Source organism: Chiloscyllium punctatum, chromosome 20 (genome assembly GCF_047496795.1).
Source record: "Chiloscyllium punctatum isolate Juve2018m chromosome 20, sChiPun1.3, whole genome shotgun sequence".
NCBI lineage: Eukaryota > Metazoa > Chordata > Chondrichthyes > Orectolobiformes > Hemiscylliidae > Chiloscyllium > Chiloscyllium punctatum.
The window spans coordinates 81,285,400-81,312,161 of NC_092758.1; the positions used below are offsets into that span (position 1 = coordinate 81,285,400).

Sequence of the window (26,762 nt, forward strand, 5' to 3'; positions counted from 1 at the left end):
GTGTATGGAATGAGCTGCCAGAGGAAGTGATGGAGGCTGGTCCAATTACAACATTTCAAAGACATCTGGATGGGTACATGAATAGGAAAGGTTTATGGGCCAAATGCTGGCAAATGGGACTAGATTAGGTTAGAATATCTGTTTGACATGGACAAGTTGGACCGCAGACTCTGTTTCAACGTTGTACATCTCTATGACTCTATGACTCTATTTCTAATAATTTCCAATACAGCCAACATCCCTTTCTGGTTCCCATGTTAACAGATATTGTTAATTATTCTTGCTCCTCAAATCTTCAGATGTATCATCATGATTCCTCTCTATGAATAACAAATCCTCTTATCATCCTGGCAAACAATTGTCCAATCTCCCTCCCTATGTTTGAACTTTTTTCAATCAGATTTCTGCTCCATCTGTAGCATCAAAATCACAAATGGCATTACATGTGGTTGTGAAAAAGGTGAAAGCTTCCCCCTGAGCATTTGCAATCCTTGACATTATCCTCCTCCAATTTCTCTCCACAATCATCCTGTTGGATAGGACCGCACTCAGTTCCAGTTTTATCTTTTTAGTCATACTCAGAAAATCATCCAAAATGGCTTCTCTATCTGCTCTCACACCATGAGCTCTGATGTCTCTCAAGGAACTAACCTTGAAGCCTATTTCTCATCCACAAGCAACATCATTTGAAAACAGAGCATCAGTTTCCACATGTAGGATAATGACACCCTGGTTTGCCTCACCACCTTTCTTCACTCTTTCACTGTCTCTAAATTATCACCCTGCTTCTCCAACATCCAGTACTGAATAAGCAGAAATTTCCTTGAACTAACTACTTGGAAAATCAAAACCATTTTCTGTGGTCCCTACCAGAAATTCCATTCCCCAGCCATTCACTCCCTCACCATCTTTGACAAGAGCCTGAGGCCAAGTCAGACTGTTCACAGTGTTATCTAGCCCCAGCATGAGCTTCCAATCATACATTTTGCATCATCACCATTTGCACCCGTTTTCCTCTCTGTGATATTGTTCAATTCTACCAGGACCTCAGCTCCTCAACTGCTGAAACCTTCATTCATATCTATTCCAGCGCTATTCAGTACAGGGTTCCAACTTTCTACATTTGAAACCTTTCAAAGGTCTGCTGACTGTATCAAAAATTTACACTAATGCCTGTTCACCCATCACCATTGTGGTCACTGACATCCCTCGGCTTCCAGTTAAGCAATCTTTGACATTAAAATTCTCATTCTTACATCAGCCTCGCCTGTCCTGTAAAATCTACTTGTTCTACAAACCTCCGAAAAACCTGTACTCCTTTAATCTTGTGCTCTTGAATATGCCCAGCTTTAATGGGTGGCCATGCTTTCAGATACCTTGGCCCCAAGCTTTGGAATACCCTCTGAAATGTTTCCTTCTCTCTTTTCACCTCCTCAAAACCAACCTCTTTGACACTAAACTACTGACACCAGGTGAATAATCTCCATGTATGACATAACATCAAGTACTGGTTCAGGACTCTTCTGTGAAGCACACTGAGATGTTTATGACATGAAAGGCACTTCACAAAAACAAATTATTGATGTTGTTGTACCAGTATCTTTGGGATCTTCCTGGAACTAAAATGGCTGGCATGTTTTAACCATAGTAACAGCATAACACTTCAAGATAATTAACTGCGCATGAAGCACTTTGTTCCAATGTTTAAGTGCATTCTCTTTATCAACTATATTTTAAATATTAAAAATAAATTATCCAAGTTATAAAATTCTATAATTGAAGATAAAATCTACTGGGCACTCTGTCAAAATATGGTACTTGATAGCAGACACAGATTAAACAGTGTTACTAAATGTTAAAGAGGTGATTTTGGTAGGAGGCAGGACTGATGCATGTTGGGCTGTACAAGTGTGACATTGAAACCCAGAAACAATGGGTTTACAAATGTTCTTTAGGGAAAGAAACCTGCCAACCTTTATCAGTCTGGCCAATAGATCGCTCCAGATTCACAGCAAAGTTATTGACACACACACACACACACACACACACGCGCAATCAAGCAGTTCCAAGATGTTGTTAAGCTGACTGCAATATTGTCCCAAGAACTAATCTCATTGAACAAACTGCTACAGAATGTCCCAGCGCCTTACAATATTTGCCTGATGAATTTCACCCTTTTGTATTCTCCCACCCCATTGAACATCTTACAAGTAGTTTCTAAATCCATGCCAGACATTGCTGAACTGCTGCTTACCTCACCTTCTCTTCTACCATGGACACCTCGCGTTATGAACCTTGGTCCCCAGAAGAATATAGGAGCCTCTTCTGCCATTCAATATTTGCTTTAATCTCATTCTGTCACATACCCCCTCAACATACAACCCTGGCCTCCCCAAACATGCACAATCCCCGTCACCAGATTTTCCATCTAAATACAGTAAGTTCAAGATTTAGAAATGTGTGTGCAGTAGAGTCCCAGACAATCCAATATAAGCAACACTCGTGATAACCATTGTGTCCTTGATAATTAGAAAATTACAGAGAAGTGGAGCAAGTGGCCAAACGCTGACATTTATGGCATTTCTCAGGACAGCTCAGGGTGGTCCGGAAATCTGCCTATTTTCTTAATGAAATTACAGTGTGAACACGGAGAACCCTCATGGAATTTTTTGCTCGCTACTCTGGGTCACATCGGCTGTCCATTCCTAAGAGAATTTTCAGTGAAGCTATATTAAATACTTGGTACCATGTGCTGAATTTCGGTTGATTCAATGTTCTGGCATTTCAAGGCACGTTATTTTACAAAAGAAAGTTCATTTTTAACATGCTTCCATTATTCCTGTGCTTTAGCAATTTTGATTTCAGATTTTTGGAAGCAGTTCAACATGAAGCATCTATAACTTTGTGATTCTGTGGTTTAAAAGAAGAAAAATTAATATATTAAATGTGGTGTCACAGGAGAATATATCGTGATTCATACAAATAAGGTTCATTTCCTGCTCTGTGTGAACTTTCCAGAAGCTCAGGAATAGGGTGGGCCTCTATCCTGGGGCTAGAGTTTCGTTGGCTTGAGATATTTTATGCTGGAAATCAGGTTTGGGAAACATAGTTGGTAAGTTTAAGTATTTTGTTTACTTTTTTAAAGATTTGCCAGTGTTTATTGACCTGCTGCCCTACATTTCCTTGTTGTGAATGGTATGTGGTGTGGTTGCTATGGCAATAGTCGTCTGGACATTGTACGGTGTGTGGGTTAGGTATTTAGTATGCGGCCTATGAGGCATGTGGACTTTGGTTAGTTTGTAATTTTTGCAAGTTTTTGATACATTTTATATACTTCCAGGTTTATATTTACATATAAATATATAATACATTAAAGTGTTGTTTATGTGAATGGTAGCAATTTGTCATTTAATTGGTATTTAATGTTTTTTTTGCTGAAATGTGGGGGATGCAATTAGCCATCCTACCAATGCTCCTGCATTCAGCAGTGAGTTTGTGGTTTCAAGAAAATATTCAAACCGGGCGTAGTTACAGCTAATTTTATTGTAATAAATTCCTGATGCTCTGGAGTAACATCATTTATTATTTTAATTTTTTTTAGACAGAGTTCAGCCTTGACAGTAATTACGACCAAAATCTGTCTCATTCAGCGGAGCACAAACCTTTTCAACCCCAGCACTGCCATTTCAAGCTTTTTCAGGCTGAATTCCACAAAAGAACTCTGAGCTTCTCACGCCCTGCTGGCTCACGTTGGTGCTACTAAATCATCAAAACAACTCTACACTCCTGTTCACCCATTCCATTTCACTTTCTCCTCTCTTTCTCATTTGCTATCCTTACCTCTGTTCTTCCCTCATTTGTATTTTCTTGTTTCAGCTCTCTTACACCTCCTCTCTTCCCTTCCTTCTTCGGCAGCTTTCTTCTCCACCTTCATAGGTTTCCAGTCTTTCTCTGTCTATGTAGAAAGGCTTTGGAGTTGGGAAGACAATTGGTTGCACTGAGTCTCCAAAAATGGAAAGGAATGTGCTAAAACAGCTAAGAAAGTACGTGAAATTGCCCGCCTGAAATGGGGTCATTTTTTTCTGATGATAGAATCCTCTCGTGATTGACATCAATGTCAATCAATCAGGTGCAATCAAGGAATCATTGAAGTCAGGAGAAAGTGAGGACCGCAGATGCTGGAGATGATTCCTGATGAAGGGCTTATGCCTGAAAGGTCGATTCTCCTGCTCCTCAGATGCTGCCTAACCTGCTGTGCTTTTCCAGCACCACACTCTCGAATCATTGAAGTCAGCCATATTCAAGCTAAAAGTCTTTGTTTTCAGAAAAAAATGACCCGTTATACAAGGAGCACATTTTAACTTCTCAAATGCTGAAAATCATTGCAGATTCTTGAAGAATGTCCAAACTAAATTTATTTTTTTTTTTCATCAATACCATATCAATTGCAAACATAAGAGAGCACTAAAAGTGTTCTCATCTCTGGGATGTACATATTAAATGGCCATTATTCAATTTCAGAATTTACTTCAGTAGGCAATGAAGACCATTGGAACTAGTCACTTTATTCTTTAGAAAAAGACAATTTCGCCCACTTAAAATTGTTACATCTCTCTGAAGCTGACAACACTTCAAATTTAACCAGGACAAGTGATGCTTTCTTTCTTTCTGTCCCTGGGGCCTGTGAAATTCTGAAAAATATTTCTATCCCTCCACACTGAAACATGCAGAGATGTGTTAACAATGTCGGCAAAACAATGTGCCAGAAGTGAGAAGACATGAAAATTGATTGGGAGAGTCAAATTTTAGGGTGTAGTGACAATTTTTGATGTAAAATATTAAAGTACTAGCTACCAGCTCCAATGTAAAAAATTGCACAAGTCATTACAACATGATAAAGGACAGCTTCTCATTCACTTTAGTATTGTGTTTTCAGGACAAATATTGCTGGGGGCAGCCCCAGTTCCAGAGGTAAAAGGTAAAGGGATGATGTTAATGACTCTGGTAGCAAGAAAATGTTTTTCTGAGGAATGCAATTATTGCTGCATCACCAACTTAAGGAAGGGGAAATACATCCTGGACTCCTGTTCAAAATCCCAATCCAGCTCCCACTTGGGAGTATGTGCGTCTGACCATCCAGGAAGGACAGTATCGGTGTTTGGATTCTGGGACTTGTTTCTAAGTTCAGCCACAAAGAACTCTATCCTGGGAGAGATTCTGAAGGCTGAAAGTAGCCAGTGCACCAGTGAGGGAAACAGAACCTTGTTAAGAGGAAACTAGAGAGAAGGTTGGCATGAGGAGCCCTTTAGGGCAAAACAGGGGAATAAGCATTAGGACAATTTTTTTTAAATTTGGGCGGCCAACTAGCAGTGAGCTTTGCTGAGTTCCAGCTTGGATTTATTTTCTTTAGCACAATGGAAACCTGGATCAGAGCCGAAGGAGAGAACTGTTTTTTTCCCTTTGCTGCTTTTATTTGGCTTGGGTTCTATGGGAGGTAATTCACTCAGCTTACAATTGCATGCCAGCAAAAATAAAAGAGTGACAAGAAATACATGCTTGTATTTTTTTATATTCTCTTTCTCTCAGAAAATCAACCGGTACCATACAGCCTGCTTTTAACAGCTGTGCAAAAAGACATCTTGCAGAGGAGATCTGAGCATTCCTCTTTAAAGTGGAGAAAGGACTGTTAAAGTGTTTTCACTCATTAATGACCAGCTTAATAAAGAGATGAGAACAGGGTGGAAGTTTCCCATTTGAATTTGAAGTATGGTGGTGAGCATGTTGTAATGTCCACCATGGTTCAAGGTGGGCAATGTTGCTTGGTCATGTGTGTCTCATTTTGTTGCCTACGCAAACCAATTGATGCAGGGGTTATTTGGCGTTTTGCATAGTGAGACTTTCTGAGGTCAAACACTCCTGTGTCATAATTAAAGGCCAGTTGGACAACTCTTTAGATGGTCACCCAAAAACTCCCAAGAAGGCACCATTGGCTCCCGGGGTGAGGGACAATGCCTTCCAAATGCTGTTCGCCAGAGGCCCTGAGTGAAGGTCATTCCTATTCCCAGCCGAACAGATAAGAAGGCCATTTCAGCAAACCCCTCCAGCCTGGGCAGACAGCGCACCTTGGCTAAGGGCTTCAATGAACAGGGATTGGACCAGTGCAGGAAAAAAATAAGTCAATAATTTACCATACTCCAAAAGAGTAAATAGCACTTACACTCTCTACTACTGCACTCACAGAGCCTCACACACTGAAACTCTGCCACTGCAAACACCTCTCACCAGGATGATAGACTGCAAACCTCTGCATCACATGCATCATGTCCATTCAAGGGCTCATATCCACCACAGCCTCTCAAACACCGACCCCTCCTACTATCTGCACTTCCTACTCAGCCACTGAGGATACCTCACCGCTTCTCATGGTTTATGAATGATCATAAGCTGCTCCTGTGCCCATTTCCATCATAATGAAGCCACCTCTTTATTTAATTGGAGAAAGAAACTAGCCCATAATCATGCTTAGAGAGACAAGACCAGTGGGGATTAGCAGAGATCAAGTTCCTTTCTTGTTTTAGGATTATGGAACTCGTCTGAGGATACTATTCCTGTGCTGATGGGGACACACCAGTGGGCTACCAATTCAGTCAGGAATATTGTATTCTGCTCTTCTCAGATGAACACAAAATTCTCTCCTTCAGCACCAATTCATGCTTTTCTCTTCTGCAGGCATTAATGGCACTCATGATCATCAGTCAGGAAGAAGATATATCTTGAACATGTCCTTGCCTGCACTAGGAGATAGTGAGGACTGCAGATGCTGGACAGTCAGAGTGGAAAACGTGTGGTACTGGAAAAGGCACAGCAGGGCAGGCAGCATCTGAGAAGCAAGAGAGTCGATGTTTCAGGCATAAACCTTCTTCAGTGCCTGCACTACATCTGGGACTGAAGACTGTGCGCCTTCAAAGGAAACATAACATGGCTTTCAACAGCACCCTCTTCTAGCTCAGAGGTAATCAGCTCAGTTGGGTTCCTTCTCTGAATTAAACTTGGGGCATGAAACATAGCTGAATATCCTCTGATGAAACTGTAGGGCCTGTAATTAATTAGAGACCTTTGCCGATTGGCATAATATTGCAATAGCAGGCCTCTGTTTAGACCATTTCTTTATGACAAGAGAAATGTCTAGAAAGGTATGTCTAGGTAAGTCCTCAGGTAACATAGTGAGACACTTCATGTGCAGGATGGTTAGTAAGCTTGCTTTCCCAGCTGGAGAGCACGATATGCAGGAGCTGACAAGCTTACACAGAAAAGATCGAAAGTGCATCTTTGCACAAATTGTTCATTTTTCTGGATTGAGGTTGATCCCAGCAACTGTACCCATATTTTTCATGTGGCATTAACATTTCATTTACCTGAGTTCATCAAGTACAAATATGTTAATGAGGAGAATGGATAACCAGAGTCTGCATCAAACAATTCATGGCTAAGTGCAAAATCCAAATTGTTGTGCCTCAGCTTAGAAACTCAGCTGGATCAGCAATATTCACTTACATGTGATGGGAGCAAAGCTGACAATTATCGCTCCTCTCTCACTGTCCTTGAACTGATTGTTTTTTTAGGCCATTAAAAAGGGCAGTTACATGTAGAGTCACATGTAACAATGGCAAATTTCCTTCCTTAAATAACATTTGCATAGCAGATGGATTGTTACAAAAGTCAACACTGGTCACCACTGGACTGGCTTCTTTTGATTCAAGATTTTTTAAAATTAAATTTTACCATCTGCTTTGGTGGGGTTCAATGTTCTGAGACCATTAGCCTGTGGCTCTGGATTACAAATCCACCATACTACCATCTTCCTTTAAGCAGACATATGGTGACTACAAGTGTAGGTTAGAGACTAAGGCTATTCTTTCAAAATACTTTCCAGACCAACAAGCTCTATCACATTGAAAGAAAAAAGCAATGGACAATTGAGATCACTGCCACCTACAAGTACCCATCCAATTCACAGACCATCTGTTGTTGCTGACTTGTTACTATGTTGCCATGACTGTCACTGGGTCAAAATCCTGCACATCTCTTTCTAAGAACATTTTGATGAGTTTGCAACTGATGGACTTCAGCAGTTTACAAAGGTTGGGTGATTAGACAACACTCGTATCCCATAACAAATAAAAAAAAGAGTATCTACCACTGTTGAAAGTTTCTATTTTTCTCATGTCAGCCATCCTAGATCTTCTGTGACTACTTATTTGTCAAAACCACAAATGAGATGAATGACCAATTAATGTATTTTGGATTTTGTTGATTAAGCGATAAATACTGGTCTGGACATAGAGAAGAATTTACTAGGTTAAAAACAAGGACTGCAGATGCTGGAAACCAGAGTCTAGATTAGAGTGGTGCTGGAAAAGCACAGCAGGGCAGGCGGCATCCAAGGAGCAGGAAAATCGACGTTTCGGGCAAAAGTGCTTCATCAGGAATAGAGTAGAAAATCGAAGTTTCGGGCAAAAGCCCCTCATCAGGAATAGAGCCCTGATGAAGGGCTTTTGCCCGAAACATCAATTTTCCTGCTCCTCGGATGCTGCCTGACCTGCTGTGCTTTTCCAGCACCACACTAATCTAGATAGAGAAGAATTTCCCTGCTGTGCTTCAAAGTATTTCACTTATATCCACTTGAGATGGGAAAATGGGCTTCACTTTGGATGCCCTATTCAAAGGCAACGTTTCGAATTGTGCAGCACTCTCTCAGTACTGGACTGACCTGTCAGCTTAAGCTAATTGGCTAAGGTCGGTGACAAGTTAGAATCCACAATGTTTTAACTTAAAACCAAGCATTCTTCTACCAAACTGAACCTGTTTTTCCAAGAAACCCTTTACTTTGAGCTTCAGTAAAGCCCCAAGACATAGGGTTTAAAGCTCAATATCTAACTCACTATATTACCGACTTTCCTTCTCTCCCTTTCTCACCCCCAGCCACCATATTTACATTTTAAAAAAATTATTTTGCTTCCACTACTAAGATTTCCAGGCCAGAGCTCCTGGAAAAAGACCAAGATGCTTTCATGTGCGATGTGATTAGATTCTCATGGATTTTGGATGTGCACCTGATGCAGCCACAGAGAGTCAGAACATTATGTCATTCACATCTGCCACAAAACACACCACTGCCAAGAAGCAATCAGCTGTAACAAATACTCAAACAGAAAAAATATTACTCATCCACCACAAATGATTAGCTAGCACACCCTGAACAGCTCAGTCAGACTTTATTATATTAATCATCTAATCTTTTGACAAACTGCAGCTTTCAGAATGATAGGGTATTCTGTTGCTGTAAATATTTGACATAACTTAATTACCATCAGATTTTGTTTGTTGTGAAAGGCCCTGTCATATAGGCTTTATCTCTCCCTCTGCCCCCTATTTGCCATCTATTTTGAATTTAACTCATGTAAAAGAAAGATCAGTGCATTTTTAAAATATTGTTTACAATTGCCCTTGGCACCTCTCAAGAAGCACATGAAAATAATTCAGACACAAGGGGAATTTATTCCACTCTATACAGTGAGCACAGGGCACAAAAACTTCAATGTGAAGGATTTTGGCTTTCCACCTCAGATCACCATTTTAACTTCTCACTGCAATTTGGTTGTGGAGGTAGATCAGTTGCTCACAAACTTATACAAAACAGAAGTAAAGGAGCTCAATTGAATTTAATCCTACAAAGAAGACGCTGATTCAATCAAACTGCCTACAACTGCACAGCACCACCAGCAGAAGGTGATATAACACCTTCTCTGCTACTGTTCGAGCATTGTTGGTGAAAATGGTTCTCTCCCTGTCAATAGTCAAATTTTCTTTGAAAGGACCATTAACCTCAATGTTCTAAATCTCTGTGTTAATGATTAGATTCCCTACAGTGTGGAAACAGGCACTTCGGCACAACAAGTCCACACCGACCCTCCGAAGAGTAACCCACCCAGACCCATTCCCCTCTGACTAATACACCTAACACTATGGGCAATTTAGCATGGCCAATTCACCTGACCTGCACATCTTTGGACTGTGGGAGGAAACCAGAGCAAACCCACACAGACACAGGGAAAATGTGCAAACTCCACACAGACAGTCACCCAAGGCTGGAATCGAACCTTGTACCCTGGAGCTGTGAGACAGCAGTATTAACCACTGAGCCACCATGCCACCCAATGTTGAACAAGAGGGGCTATCATGGCTGCTCCTCTTTTATACATCTAATGTTAACCATGATGGGGAGATGCAGGTGGAAGTACAAGCTTTTGGAGCGCTGCTCCTTTGTCAGGTAGCTAGCAGCAAACAAAATCTGATGGCAATTAAGTTATGTCAAATATTTATAGCAACAGAATATCCTATCATTCTGAAAGCTGCAGTTTGTCAAAATGTTAGATGATTAATGTAATAAAGTCTTACTGAGCTGCTCAGGATGTGCGAGCTAATCATTTGTGGTAGGTGAGTAATATTTTTTTCTGTTTGAGCTAGCTACCCAATGAAGGTGCAGAGCTCCGAAAGCTAGTGCTTCCAAATAAACCTGTTAGACTATAACCCGGTATTGTGTAATTTTTAACCTAATGTGAAGCCCTGGGCAGAAGTGAGGTTTCTGACAGTCAGAGTTCAAGAACAATCACAGTTTATAATCTGTGTGATGTTTGTTGAGTAATGTGAGCCAATGTCAATCCAAGTGCAGACAGATAAGACCTGTAACAGCTGATTTGATGGTTGTGAACTGAGCTAAATTTAGCAAACCCAGTTTCATAGCCAAACTCAAAACAATGTAGGAGTGATACAGGTTGGGGTGAACAAAGTTATAAATCACACAACACCAGGTTATAGTCCAACAGGTTTAATTGGAAGCATTAGCTTTCAGAGCTCCACTCCTTGAACAGGTGGTTGGGGTGAAAATACTGTTCTTGTATTTGTCCCACGTTTCTCTGCTGCATCTAAATGAATTACGAGGTGAGTTGATTTTGGAGTATGCTAACTGTTGTCTTGTAGGCAACACAATGTTGACTTGAGATTTTATTTCTGATGGTTGAAGAAGGCGTGGGAAAGATATTGGGAGAACTCTGCCTCTTCTCTAGGGTCAGTGCATGGGCCCTTTATTTTACTGGAATGATAGTCTAGCTTATGAGTTCAAACCTTTTGCAGGACTTTCTCTGAAACAAAGATAAAGATGTTACTAAAGCTAAGACCAAGAAAGCAATATGTATGTATCAGCTTCAAGAACATGCATTGTGTGTCCAAATGCTATCTTGTGATTTTGTTTTGTCAGATACTCAATATTCAATATTTTTGAGCTAATCAAAATAGGACATGTTTGTTTCAATGCATGGCTAACAAAGTCCACTGATTAATTTAGTCAAAATTAAGCTTGAGATTAGCCAGATTGCATTGAGCCTCAGAGTTTAGCCTATAATCACAGCACAAAGCACAATCTTGTTTCAATCAGGGTGTTATATGAACCCACTTGGGCCCCTGGATTGGGCTCCTACATGTAGAATTCACACTTGGAGGAAAATCAACGTCTTGTGTCTCCTTACCTCAGCAAGTCAGTGCCTTCAGCTGGCGAGCAGACACATCCCATTAGGACTTAAAACTGTACAAATGTACGAGGTTGTAAAATCTTCTGGTTCAACATGGTTTAGGTTAAGCAGTAATCACTCACTGTGCATGTTGAGAAAATGAATAATGAAACTTGAAAGGGCAAATTAAGAATCACATTCCCCACAGGCCTAGTTTGTAACCATATACTGTGTTGTATCAAACAAGAGTGAATGAAGGGACCAGGTCAATGTAAAATAAGTTAAAAGGTCATTCATTCAAACTTATTATGTTTAACATCAAAATTCTATGACACATAAAATGACTATGGGACAAAATATTGACACTCAAGGCCCAGATATTTAATGTCAGTGATCTGTGAGGCCTGGCAGCAGCCTAGTTTTTAAATTTAAATTGTCTCCCCTTCCACATCTACTTAAAGATTCCACTTCCTGCTGCATAGTGAATTATCACACTCAGTTTGAAGTCCATTTAGAAAATGCTAAGCTCTGTATATTAATGGCTTCGACTGTTTCACATTCTATAACAGTAATTAATTTTTACTTACAGATCAGTGAATAGAGCAGAGGAGGTCGTTGTGTCGGTGAACTTAAACCTATAAGAATCATCACAGTTCTTACATTGCCTTATAACAAAGTAAGTACATTTCCCACACTGTCTTCTCTCTTTTTCATACCCTCTTCTCCTTAAGCCCACCTTTGCTTCTTTCTGCTTTTCTTATCTCTCGTTTCAGTCTGTCCTTTTCGCTTTGTCTCATCTCCCATTCTTTTTTTTTCATTTCTTCCCTCTCTCTATCTATTCGTTTATATAGAAACATATAAAAGAGGAGCAAGAGTTGGTCAATTGGCCCTTTGAGTTCGCTCTACCATTCAATCTGATCATGGCTGTTCATCCTACTCAGTCCTCTGTTCCTGCTTTCTCCCCACAGCCTTTAATCACTGTTGCCCTAAAAACCATATCTAACTCCTTGTTGAAAACATTCAATGCTTTGGCCTCAATCAGTTTCTGTGGCAGAGAATTTCACAGGCTCCTCACTCTCTGGGTGAAGAAATTTCTCCTCATCTCAGTCCTAAATGATCTACCCTGCATCCTTAGACTGTGACCCATAGTCCTGCAATCCCCAGTAATCAAGAATGTCTTTGCTGCATTTATTCTATCTAATCCTGCACTTAGTTTTTCACTTCATATTTTCACTGTGGTAATTTAGGAAATATTGCAGCCAAATTATACACAAGACCCCATAAGCATCAATCTGATAATGGTTCGATCATTTGTGGTCAATGTTGCTTGAGAGATTAAGTTTGGCCAGGCAGAAAGGTACTATGCCCATCTCAGAGGCCCAACATGGCTGGAGTTTAACATCGCTTATTAAAAATATCACTGCCAACAATGCAGCACTCCTGCAGCTGCCTACATTTTCATTTGCCTCTGATTCAAGTAAATCCATAACCTTCTGGCTGAAAGGTCAAAGTGCTATAATGGAGCCACAACAGTGTGCAGTGCTGTCTCTCAGCAAGTTCCCCAGATCAGCGTTTGGAATTTAAACAAAATGTAAACAACTTGGGAAATGCTACAGTGCAGCAACGTCAGACAACTCCCTGCAAAGAAATCAGGAAATTAGTGGCAGAGTCCGGGGCGGGATTAGACGGGGGCGGGAGGGGGTGTGGTTTGCAGGGGTTGGGGGTGGATGTAGTAATTTGATTTAGAGTTTGGGGAGATTTTTTTTGGAGAACACAAAGTAGGTCATTCTGTTCCCAGGGCCAATAAGGAAAAAAAATTCTATTCTAAACAAAAAAATTCCTCACCTGTCAAAGAGTAAGTAGCTATGTTGATCATTGGATTCTTGCTGTCTTAAGGGCAAGCAGGAAGCCCTCCCAGTGGAATTTTGAATATTATTGCCATCCAATTTATACTGTGTTGTACAGAATAGAGGACTCCTGTTTTGATGCATTACCCTTGCTGAGTGAGCTTCCCTAAACTGTGGGAGCAGAAGTGATACTGCATTTGGCTTCTGGATCCACAGGCCACGTTGCTGGCTACAAGCCAGGGCTTCTGCCCCTCACTGCTATCGAGCATAGTCATTCTCAAAGTGTGGCCCTTTGTCTACTGCCAGTTCCTTCAGCTGATCCTGCAGGCATCCAAATGCAACTCACCAATGTGCAATGTCATGGCTGAGGCCACGTGAGACAACAGGCCAGAACCCTCATCTACACTGCTCACAGAATGTCACTCAGCTCCCACTTGTGCAACATGAATTTTGGGAAAGCAAATCAGAGCAGGACTAAACACTTTATGGTAAGGTCCTAGGACATGTTGCTGAACAAAGAGACCTTGCAATGCAGGTTCATAGTTCCTTGAAATTGAGTCAGAGGTAGATCCGCCTACTTGCGGAACGTTTCAGAGAACACCTCTGGGACACCCGGACCAACTAACCCAACCACCCTGTGGCTCAACAGTTCAACTCCCCCTCCCACTCCACCAAGGACATGCAGGTCCCTGGACTCCTCCATCACCAGACCATGGCAACACGATGGTTGAAGGAAGAGCGCCTCATCTTCCGCCTGGGAACCCTCCAACCACAAGGGATGAACTCAGATTTCTCCAGTTTCCTCATTTCCCCTCTCCCCACCCTGTCTCAGTCCCAAACCTCGAACTCAGCACCACCTTCCTAACCTGCAATCTTCTTCCTGACCTCTCCGCCCCCACCCCACTTCGGCCTATCACCCTCACCTTGACCTCCCTCCACCTATCGCATTCCCAACGCCCCTCCCCCAAGTCCCTCCTCCCTATCTTTTATCTTAGCCTGCTGGACACACTTTCCTCATTCCTGAAGAAGGGCTGATGCCCGAAGTGTCGATTCTCCTGTTCCTTGGATGCTGCCTGACCTGCTGCGCTTTTCCAGCAACACATTTTCAGCTCTGATCTCCAGCATCTGCAGTCCTCACTTTCTCCTCAGAGGTAGATAGGATAGTAAAGAAGGTGTTTGGTATGCTTTCCTTTATTGGTCAGAGTATTGAGTTGGGAGGTCATGTTGTTGACATTGGTTAGGCCACTTTTGGAATATTGTGTGCAATTTTGGTCTCCTTCCTATTGGAAGGATGCTGTGACACTTAAAGGGTTCCAAAAAGATTTACAAGGATGTTGCCAGGGTTGGAGGATTTGAGCTACAGGGAGAGGCTGAATAGGCTGGGACTGTTTTCCCTGGAGCGTCGGAGGCTGAGGGGTGACCTTAAAGACATTTATAAAATCATGAGGGGCAAGGATAGGGTAAATAGACAAGGTCCTTTCCCTGGGGTGGGGGATTCCAGAACTAGAGGGCATAGGTTTAGGGTGAGAAGGGAAAGATATAAAAGGGACTTAAAGGGCAAGTTTTACACACAGAGGGTTGTGCGTGTATGGAATGAGTTGCCAGATGAAGTGGTGGATGCTGGTACAATTACAGCATCTAAAAGGCATCTGGATGGGTATTTGAATAGGAAGGGTTTGGAGGGATATGGGCCAAGTGCTGGCAAATGGGACGAGATTAGGTTAGGATATCTGGTCTGTATGGACGAATTGGACTGAAGGGTCTGTTTCCATGCTATACATCTCTATGACTCTATGGGTCGTCAGAGTGTGAGCCACAACAGTGTACTTCTCTAAGCAATGTTTATGTTATTCTCCAATTTGTTTAATATAGCTGTAAGGTGAGTTTGGTTTCTCAGAAAAGATTGTTGTGATGATTTCATAGCACATTTTAGATAGAGCATTAAACAAGCATGGTTCCCTTTCAGCTTTATAATATGAAAATTGTCAACTTTTGCTTCTGGCATGAACTAATAAGTTACTTACATCTAATTTAAATACATAACACACATAGATTTATTACATTTGGTTGTGAAAAAGCAGCAAATATTCATAAGTTCCCATCAATTTTGCTGAATTTCTTCTGTGTAGAAAGCAAAAGTGAGTGAGACCAGTCAGTGGTAAAGTGGGTCTTTTTATACTAGCTAAGTAATGATTAGGGTAAAGTTGCTACCTGATCACAGGGCTACAATGGCATTAGAGGCAGAGAGACAACTAGTGGTGGTTTAATCTGAAGGTCACCACACCTTAGGCAAGGGGAAAGGTTGAGAAGGAGCGTCCTTAATGGTAAACTCAGCTCGTGCAGGAATTGAAGCCACACTGTTGGCATTATTCTGTATAATGAACTATCCATCCAGCCAACTGAACTAACTGATCTACCCTACTATCTAAATCGCTAACAAATGAGAAAGTTAAAGAACCACTAATGCTGCTGAGAATTGGACATTTGGATAGAACAGGGTTTACTCGTGGTGTATTCATGAGTCAGGAAGAAAGAAACTTAGCAAAGTGACGGAGCTGTGGATTTTATTAAGCACTAAAAATAAGTTTGAAAGGTGCAGTCTTTCATTTAAGCCATATTAGATTCCACTGATAAATAAGTGCATGCTCTGTGTGGCGTATTTTCTAGTTTCATATCACTATTTAGTAATTATCATTCAGTTTTAATGGTGCATAATTTACAAGTAAAAGTGAAATGAACCAGATTGCTTTTGGAAATGGGACTAATTGGTGACTTTTTTAGAGACTTGGCACTGGGCACAATGAGTCAAAAGAACTTTTTATGTGCTGCGTCATGCTCTGAATCTCGATCATTATCGAGGTTTCTTTTCCCCCATGGTTTCTGAAAGGGAATGTATTGCAGAGGTATGCTTCAGGACAGCATAAGTGGCCACATGTGGAGTTGAAGACTGAGTCACCAAATACGGCCAACCATTATCCCAGTCGCACTTGCCATTCACATGGACATACATGCACAGACATTGATTACTCAGTAATGACTGGAGGCAGGAACCCTGCCTGATTTATTTGCCCTCCCCTCCCCAAGGTGCATCCAGGGGTGCTGAGACCAATTTTAATGTCCAGCCTGCTGCTGGTGCTGAGATCAGCAAACTGCGCACAGCAGAACACTTAAGTAGTCACAGAGATTGGATCTGGCTTCGATGGTAAAAAATAAACAGCACTTAATTCAGGCATTTGGTGCCACCTAGTGATTCTTTTCAACTCTCTAATAATCAGTAGAGTGCCAAACACTTAAGTTATTCTACTATAGCAGTGTCAAAGGGACGTAACCAATTTTCTCTGACGAAATGTTAGGTATGTTTAAAATAAAATCAACACCATCACACCTGAAAGTAAATCACTCATTAACACGAGACTTCAATTAGGTTGACGCAATGGACTTGAAGTCATGGATGAAGAAAAACTAGAATTTTCATCCTGAAGTTTGTAGTCACTCTAAAATAACACATTATAAAGAGAAAAATGTGATAATAAACAAGGTCATGGATAAATGATAAACGGTAAAGTTGCCACCATGAGGCTTCTTTCTCATTAGAGAGGGACAACAGTTGGTAGTTTAACCTGAGCATCACTCTGCCTCAGGTAAACAGGGCAATTGGGAAGGAGAATGTTAACCTCAGTCAGTGCTAGACTCGAGTCACCACTGTTGGCATCACAATGCAAACCAGCCAACTTAGCTAACTGACCCCAAAATGAAATGGATAAATACTGGACTGAAGGCATTAGTTAATTTTCTAACTGATAATTGGTGTGGGCTGGTGGGGGAGGTGAGTGTGTTTGTCACTGATCACTTTTTATTGGTGGAGTTATAAGCCAACAGTTCATAGAGGGCTTGAATCTAGGGTAAGGTGCTCTGAATGCTTTACTACTGGTGCATTGTTTGTTGGTGGACCTTCCTTGGAAGAGGTAGCATGTTCTTTATCGGCTCTTAGGCTGACTGACTGGACTCCAGTGCCTCATGAAGGTACCTCCAATGGTACCATGTGTCAAAGTATCTGGCAGCAAGTTGTCATGGAGTCAGAGAGATATACAGCATGGAAACAGACACCTTGGTTCAACTTGTTCCCGCTGACCAGATATCCTAAATTAATATAATCCCATTTGCCAGGCATTTCACCCATACCCTCTAAACACTTTCTCTTCATATCCCCAACCAGATGCCTTTTAAATACTGTAATTGTTTCAGCCCCCACCACTTCCTCTGGCAGCTCATTCCATGTACACACCATCCTCTGTGTGAAAGGTTTGCCACTTTGCTCCCTTTAAAATCTTTCCCCTCTCACCTTAAACTTATGCCCTCTAGATTTGGACTCCACTAGCTTGAGGAAAAAGATATTGTGTGTAGTTGTGTCATAAATATTAAGTCTTGTTGTATTCAGAAACCTGGCTTGTGATTTCTGTCAATCTGAGTCTAAAAGGTAAATAAATTGGGGAGTCCTACTTATTTTTAAAAATCTTTGGCTTTTGTGATGATTCGAGGAGTAACAGTGCCTGATTTGCCATTGAGGTGAAACAATTTAGGTTTTTTTAAATGAATAGACAATACAAGGTCTGTTAATGATTGTATTATAACGTTACCACAGAAGGAAAAAAGGACATTTTATTTCTTTGATTAGTTTTGGAAACATTGTAATCAGAAGTCTGAATTTAATGAAACGCAGATAATCTGTTATAGTCCGGTAATCACATTACTAAGTTCGTGAATGCTTTTATTTATAATAGATGGTGACTATTAGATGGGTGGCTCAGTGGTTAGCCTCACAGCACCTCACAGCACCAGGGATCCAGGTTCAATTCCACACTGTGTGGAGTTGTTCGTTCTCCCCATACATGTGTGGGTTTCCTTCAGGTGCTCCGGGTCCTCCATGCTAAGTAGCCCATAGTGTTCAGGGATGTGAAGGCTAGGTGGACTAGCCATGGGAAATGTGGGGTTAGAAGGGTGGGGGATGGTGGAGTCTGGGTGGGATGCTGGTGGGAGGGCCTGTGTGGACATGATGGACCAAATGGCCTTCTTGCACACTGAAGGGATTCTATTAGTTGTCAGAACATATACGTGTAGTGAATACCTTCTGCAACTAAGCTCTGAGGGGCTGGAATGCAGGATATTAGCCCCCAAAATGACATTTTAGTTTAATTTTAAATACGCTTTGAACATTTGCTCTTTATTCAGAGTCCCTTTACAGGTATTGCTTGGTGAGCACCTGTTTCATTGGGTTGGAAAGAGCTACAAGACGGAATAGCCAATAAAGTCTATTCACAAACGAAGGTGGCTTGGTTTTCTGTCTCAAGGACTTGCTTCGATCCAGATAGACACTGTGGACAGGTACAATAAATAATTGAAAGGCTGAGTAGAGTATTGGTCTTTATCTCAAAGGTTTGAATACAAAGCGTCTGAAGCTATGTCCCAGTTCCTATAAATCACTGGTTGGGTTTCACCTGGTGTACTGGTTCTGGAAACCTCACTTTCAGGAAAATACATTGACTTTGAAGTTGGAGAAATGCAGACTTATTAGCATTAGTCCCAGTGCAAAAATGGTGATCGATTAGGATGGTTTGCATAGATTTACATTCAAGTAGGAGGTAATTGAGATGTATGCTTGATTAAAGGGGTTGATAGGCTAAATAGTAATAAATCTTTTTCTCTAGTCCAGCAAGCTCAGAACCAAGGGGCATAAACTTAAAATTAGACTTAAGCCATTCTGGAGTGATTTCAGAAATTCATCTTTAAACAAAAGGTCATGGAAGTCTATAACTCTTTCCCAAAAACACTGTTCTGCTTCAGGATCAATTAAAAGTGTCAAAACAGAGTTTTCTTTTGGAGAAGAATGTTTAAGCACCGACACAACACAAGTAAACGGAGGTTGGGTATCAACCAAAATCTAATTAAACAGCAGATCAGGATTGTGCAGCTGCTTAGTCTGTTCCAATTCCTAAATTGCTTCTTGAATAAAATGGTTCAACAACGAGTGTGGGGAAAGGCCCATGCCATTGGCTACCCCAGTGTCTTAGGTGAGAAACAGTTCTTATACTTGGTGCAAGATTTGACACGAGGGTTGGGTCCTCGGCTCGCAATTCTTCACCAGAACTGATGATCCTGGAGCCGGAAGGGCACTTAATTTGGAAAGATGGTGGCATAACCAAACCTTCACCAGAATTCAGTTCCTGGTGGGAAGCCCTTTGGGTGATCTGACTGCCCCACCACCAAATAAAATCCTTAAGTGGCTGGATCAGGGCTGTTTAAGGGTTTCGTACCACCACCGCTGGGACTAACCTAGCTACGAATGGGTCAGCTGCTGAGTAGCATGTATAACAGATAAAACTGTGTGGCCTGCTTATTACCTTTTATGGAGAGACAGTGGTGGTGGAGAGGGGCATGTGTTATTGGAGGGTAGGGTTTGTGCAGTGGGAGGGGGGCATGTCCCATCAAAAGCAACCAGTGCCTGATCAAGGAAATGTAAATCAGACAATGAAGGGAGCGCTATGGGTGCCACTTCCCTGCCCTTGCTCCCCGGCTCCAGATTCCTCTCTCCATAATCCCCAACACAAGAAACTCCTTCCACACCCCAAACTTCCTGTATCTTTGTTCTGATCTTCCACAATCTTGAGAGTCTTGTGAACTCGCTTTGCAGCAACCACCACCCCCCTCTGAGGCCGTAATGAGTAGTGAAACTGTAGGTCTCAGCCTGACCAGCCACCCTCACTGAGTGGGACTTCTGCCCCAGGGGGATTGATTCCAGGGGAAGGTGACTTTGCCACTACATAGTTTGGTGGACCTTCCTTGAAAGAAGTAGTATGTTCTTTGTCAGCTCGTAGGCTGACTGACTGGACTCCAGTGCCTCATGAAGGTTTCTCCAATGTTACCGTGTGTCAAAGTATCTGGCTGCAAGCTGTCCTAGAGTCATAGAGATGTACAGCACGGAAACAGACCCTTTGGTCAAACTCACCCATGCCGACCACATACCCTAAGTTAATCTAGTCCTATTTGCCAATGCTTGGTCCATATCCCTCTAAACCCTTCCTATTCATGCACCCATCTAGATGCCTTTTAAATGATGTAATTGTACCAGCCTCCACGATTTCCTCTGGTAGCTCAATCCATACACGCACTACCCACTGCGTAAAAAAGTTTCCCCTTAGGTCCCTTTTGAATCTTTCTTGTCTCACCTTAAGCAATGCCCTTTAGTTCTGGACTCCCCACTCCAGTGAAATGACCTTGTCTATTTACCCTATCCTGCCCCTCATGACTTTATAACGATTAGATTTCCTACAGTGTGGAAACAGGCCCTTCGGCCCAACGAGTCCACACCGACCCTCCGAAGAGTAACACACCCAGACCCACTACCCTCTGACTAATTTAGCATGGCCAATTTTCCTGACCTGCACATCTTTGAGTTGTGGGAAGAAACCAGAGCACCCGGAGGAAACCCACGCAGACACGGGGAGAATGTGCAAACTCCACACAGACAGTCACCTGAGGCTGGAATCAAACCTGGGACCCTGGTGCTGTGAGGCAGCAGTGCTAACCACTGAGCCATGTGCCACCCCTGTAAGGTCACCCCTCAGCCTCCAATGCACCAGGGAAAACAGCCTCTCCCTAAAGCTCCAGCCCTCCAACCCTGGCAATGTCTATTAATATTGAACACTATGCAGTCCACCTTATGAATTTGTTTCCACAGCATATGTCATTGTCCATTGGGGACCAGAGGAGGTATTGACATGACACTTTCCATGCATGAAGAAACACTTGCATTTTTAATGACTTTTTTCATGATAATGTAAATTTCTTCACAGATTAGTTACCTTGAAAGGCAATCGTTGTTGTTATGTGGGCAAACATAGTAACTATTCCTCATTTAAGATGGTCACACTGTGAAGAGTCTTGGTATTGTTCTTATTTTGATGGTCATGCTGTGGAGAAGCCCGTGTTGGACTGGGGTGGACAAAGTTAAAAATCACACAACACCAGGTGTTAGTCCAACAGGTTGATTTGGAAGTATTAGCTCGTGGAGCGGTGCTCCTTCCTAGTTACTGACATCGGAGCGGCACTCCAAAAGCTAGTGCTTCCAAATAAACCTGTTGGACTATAACCTGGTGTTGAGTGATTTTTAACTTTATTTTGATGGTGATATTGGTTGAGAGAAGAAAGTCGGCCAGGATAGCAGTAGAACACCACACTCTCCTTCATGTTGCAGATGTGACTTAACATCCCACTCACACAATGCGATATTCAATAATCCAAACCAGCTAGCTGCATTTTTTGTTGTGTTTTGGTGACCGAAATGGCTTAGAATGAAATCAGTCTATGTAATCTTCACTACTTCTAACATGCTGCAAAAAATAAAGATTGCAGATGCAATTTGACACTTTAATTTGGAAAAATGCCATCTGAAAGAGTTTATAATTAATCTTCTTTTACATCTGGCTGTATTCCATATTCATAAAGCTAAATTTGTTCAGTTTAAAATTAATTGGATTATTGTTAAAAATATGAAATGGGAAAACCTCCACTAAACTCTCCAATGATTAAATGATACAATACCTTTTAAACCCTAATGTGCAGGATTGAATTTCTCTCAAATTATGAAACTAATTGTCACAAGTTTCTATTAGACTTTCTATTTCTGTCCTCTTAAAGAGCCCCATTTTTTTGAAGGTTTCAGAGACAATGTCTTAGAGCAGTAAGGGCCAGGGAAATCTGGGTGACTGTTTTGAATGCAGAATTTTCCATTTTCCCCTCAGCTTCTCTCACCTGATTTCCACAGAAGTCAATTTAAAACAGGAGTCACTGGATTGCCTCACAGCCTGTCGTATAAAGCCATCAGAAAATTGTCAGCATTCTACAGGGGAGATAATGACCTAGTGGTATTTTCACTCAACTATTAATCCAGAAGGCAAAAGTGAGGACTGCAGACGCTGGAAACCAGAGTTTAGATCAGAGTGTTGCTGGAAAAGCACAGCAGGTCAGGCAGCATCCGGAGAGCAGGAAAATTGACGTTTCGGGCAAAAGTCCTTCAATTAATCCAGAAACTCAGCTAAGGTTCTGGGAACATGGGGTCACATTCTGGACTGATGGTGGAATTTGAATTCAGTAAAATAAAATCTAAAAGTAAGAGCCCGTGAAAACATTGGCAATTGTCTGAAAAACACATCTGGCTCACTAATGTCCTTCAGGGAAGGAAATCTGTCATTCTCACCCTGTCCTGGCTTAGCAAGTCTTTCAGTTCAAGGGCAGTAAGGGACAGGCAATAAATGTTGTCCAGCCAGCGATACACAAGTCCTATGACTGAATCAAAAAAGGGACAGTTCCCTTTGGGACACTGTGGTCCACTCCTCCTCCATTCCTAACATTTCCTCACGGCCCCTTCCCATGCAATCGCAGAAAGTGTGATACCTGACTGTTTCCCTCTTCCCTCATCATCTAAGGCCCCAGGCACATGTTCCAGGTGAAGCAGCAGTTAGCCTGTACTTCATTCAATCAACGTTTCGGGCTCCAGCGAGGCGAAGTTCAAACTGGAAGAACAGCATCTCATTTTCCGCTTGGGAACCCTGCAGCCTCCAGAACGCAACACTGCGTTCAATAAATTTAGAGTTCTGAGGAAGGGTCACTCAACTTGAAGAATTAACCTGATTTTTCTTTGCAAGAGCTACCAGACCTGCTGAGCTTTTCCAGAAATTTCTGTTCTTGTGTCAATAAAGTTAGGGTGTGATTCTATCCTTCCATGTTTTTCATCTACCCTATACCTAGTCCTGTTATGGCATGTGTTGCTTATACCATATTTTAGCATCTATTCTCATGTGCTCCTAGGTCACATTATATGGGTTGCATTCAGTACAGCTCACTTATTTTCTCCCACTGTTATTGTCACTTATTCAGCTCTTCTTCTGTCCTGGCCTGCTATCCACAATCCTTTTGTTTACCTACCCCTTTTATCTATCTCTCTCTCGCTCTCCCCCTCCCTCTCTTTCTTACCAGGCTCCATCTCCACACAGGTGCTCACCTCTCCCTGTGCCCCCACCTCTGACTTCACATTCAGCATAAATACCACTTTTTTCTCGCTGCTACTAGCTCTAATTAACAGTCGATGACCTCAACATACTGACTCTGCTTTCTTCCCACAGATATGGCCAGATCTGCTGAGTTTCTCCAGCAATTTCTGTTTTTGTTTCAGATCTCCAATATCCACAGTCCTTTGCTTTATTTCAGTATAAAACCATCACATCAATTTGAGGCCAATCTACTAAGACAAGGAATATCTAAGTGGTGATTCCTGGTTTGTGCTGGGGCTAGATGATGGTTGTCTAATTTGGCAGTTACCCCCTTCCCAACCTCACCCCTTGCCTGAGATATGATTGTCTTCAGGTTGAACTCACTACCAATCGTACTTCTCTAACGAGAAAGCAGTCCTGTGGTCTTCTAGGACTATGGCGACTACTTTTAATTTCCCAAATGAAGAGCAGTGACTTGATATAAGAATAGAAGGATTGACAATGTCATGAAAGAAGGCATCTAAAAGGATCAGGAAACAAAGGGAGATGTTTTTCTACCCCCAAATAAACTTTTTTCACATATTCAATAGAGGGGCAAAATTCAACACTACCACGATGTTAGTGTTGGGTGTTTGAAAGAAGTGTTATCGCAAAAATAAGCTCAAATTTGTTTTATCATTACCTGATATCACTTGTTTTAAGCCCTCATTCGAAACAATGGGAACTGTGGCAGGTTACATATCACTGATCTAAAGGGGATCAGTGTTCATGTTTAATGTGTTCATCTTAGCTCCCTTCAGTCAGACCTTCCATCTCCTCTCAGATTTCCAACAGCTTACTAAATTTGCCTTGAGTCTTAATCACACTTCTAACCTTGATAACTTTCTAAAACATTTCAACTTTTCTTAGTAAAAATCAAACTCTAGCTTCCTCTTTATATTTAAATCATTGAGGCAAATGGAAACCAGGAGGAATACTCTCTGCTAGTGGGAGTCATGCCTAATACCAAAGGAGGATAGTTGTGGTTGTTGGGTGTCAGGCATCTCAGTTCCAGGACACCTCTGCAGGAGTTCCTCAGGGTAATGTAATAGGCCCAACCATTTTCTGCTGCTTCAACAATGATCTTTGTTCCATTACAACATCAGATGTGGAGGTGCCAGTATTGGACTGGGGTGGACAAAGTTAAACATGATATGACACCAGGTTATAGTCCAACAGGTTTATTTGAAAGTACAACCTTCAGGAGCACTGCTCCTAACATCACATGTGAGAATGTTCACTGATGATTGCACAATGTTCAGCACTACTTGTGACTCCTCAGATACTGAAACAATCCATGTCGAAATGCAGCGAAACCTGGATAATATTAAGATTTGGATTGACAAGTGTCAAGCAACATTCATGCCACACATGTGCCAGCAATGACCTGGCCAAAAAGACAGAATCCAACCATCACCCCTCAATATACAATGGCATTACCATCACTGAAACCCTCCCAGATTGTTTCAGTAAAATTGAGTCTGACTGATGACCCATACCTCCTCATGGGCGCCCAGTCTTGAATAGCTAGATCTGTTTGAAATCTATCTCATTTAGCACTCAGTCCATTTTCCAAGTGCCGCTTGATGTGGAAGAGTGCTGATTCATCAGCTGAGGGGCAGTATGGGCAAGGGCAGTACATGGTAACCAGCAGGAGGTCTCATTCCGCACATTTGACAAGATGCCACAAGCCCTCAAGGGCATGGTGTCAATGTTGGGACTCCTAAGGCAACTCCCTCCCAACACTATAACACTGTGCTGCCACCAACTCTGCTTGGATTGTCCTGCCAGTGAGACATATCCATAAGACCATAAGACATAGGAGTAGAAATTAGGCCATTCAGCCCATTGAGTCTGCTCAGCCATTCAATCATGAGTAATAAATTTCACAACCCCATTCTCCTGATGAAGACCTTATGCTCGAAACATCAACTCTCCTGCTCCTCGGACTCTGCCTGAATGGTTTACCTTTTCCAGCACCACACCTTTTGACTCTGATCTCCAACATCGGTAGTCCTCACTTTCCACATAGGTGTGGGTGTAGAGTATACATAAAGGCCAAGCTGGGCAAAGGTGAGAGATTTATTTTCCTAAAGGGAACTGCATGGATTTCTAAATTCCTAATTTTTAAAATGCAAATTCCAACTTGGTAGGTTTCAAAAGTCCCCAGAGTATTACTAGCCAGGAATAGAGTTCATTAGAGTCCATTATTAAGTATGAGATGGTAGAGTACTTGGGAATGCATGGTAAAATAGAGCTGAGTTAGCACAGCTTCACCAAGGATAGGCCATGCCTGACAAATCTGTTAGATGTTTTTGAGTATGTAACAAGATAGTTAGACAAAGGAGAACCAGTAGATGTGACCTATTTAGATTTCCAGAAGGCCTTGACAAGATGCTGCAGAGTAACCTGCTAAATAAGATAAGGGGTCCATGGTGTTAGGAACAAAGCACTGGCATGGCCAAGGGATTGGCTGATTGGCAGAAGGGGCAAGACAATCTTTTTCAGGATGACAGCCAGTGACTAGTAGAATTCCGCAAGAGTCCATGTTGGGACCACAACTACTCATGTTATACATTTAATGATCTGGATGAAGGAGCTGAGCATGATATTGTTAAGTTTGTAGATGACCCAAAGATAGGTGGAGGGACAGTTAATGTTGAGGAAGTGGGGAGGCTGTAGAAGGACTTGGTCACACTATGAAAATGGGCAAAAAAGTAGCAGGTGGAAAACAAAAAAGGGAAATTGAGAGACTATGCACTTTGATAGGAAGAGTAGAGGTGTAGACAATTTTCGAAATGGAGAAAGGCTTCAGAAATTTGAAGCTCAAAGGGATTTGGGAGTCCTAGTTCAGGATTCTCTTAGTGTTAAAATGTAGATTCAGTTAGCAGTTGGGAAGGCAAATGAAATGTTAGTATTCATTTCAAGAAGTCTAGAATGCAAGAGCAGAGATGTGCTGTTGAGGCTGTATAAGGCTCTGGTCAGACCACATTTGGAGTATTGTGAGCAGTTTTGAGCTCCATATCTAAGGAAGTGCTGGTGTTGGAATGGGTACAGAGGAGGTTTACAAGAATGATCCTGGCAATGAAGGGCTTGTCATATGAGGAGCAGTTGAGGACCTTGGGTCCACTGAATTACAAGCCGAGTGATATTAAACATAGGTTACCCATGGACTCTGGGTCTGTACTTGATTGAGTTTAGAAAGATTCGGGGGTATCTTAATGAATCTTACAGAATACTGAGAAAACTGAATAGACTGAACG

At 41.8% G+C, this 26,762-nt stretch overlaps 1 long non-coding RNA gene across 1 annotated transcript in view; it reads left to right on the forward strand.

The window, feature by feature from the left end:
- The first annotated feature begins 3,043 nt into the window (after positions 1-3,043).
- LOC140491808 (uncharacterized) overlaps positions 3,044-26,762 on the forward strand; it is a 42,104-nt gene continuing 18,385 nt past the window's right edge. Inside the window, exons 1-3 of the long non-coding RNA XR_011963434.1 lie at positions 3,044-3,112; positions 6,730-7,012; positions 12,157-12,243. This is a non-coding gene — a long non-coding RNA (uncharacterized lncRNA). The remainder of the gene's footprint in view (positions 3,113-6,729; positions 7,013-12,156; positions 12,244-26,762) is intronic.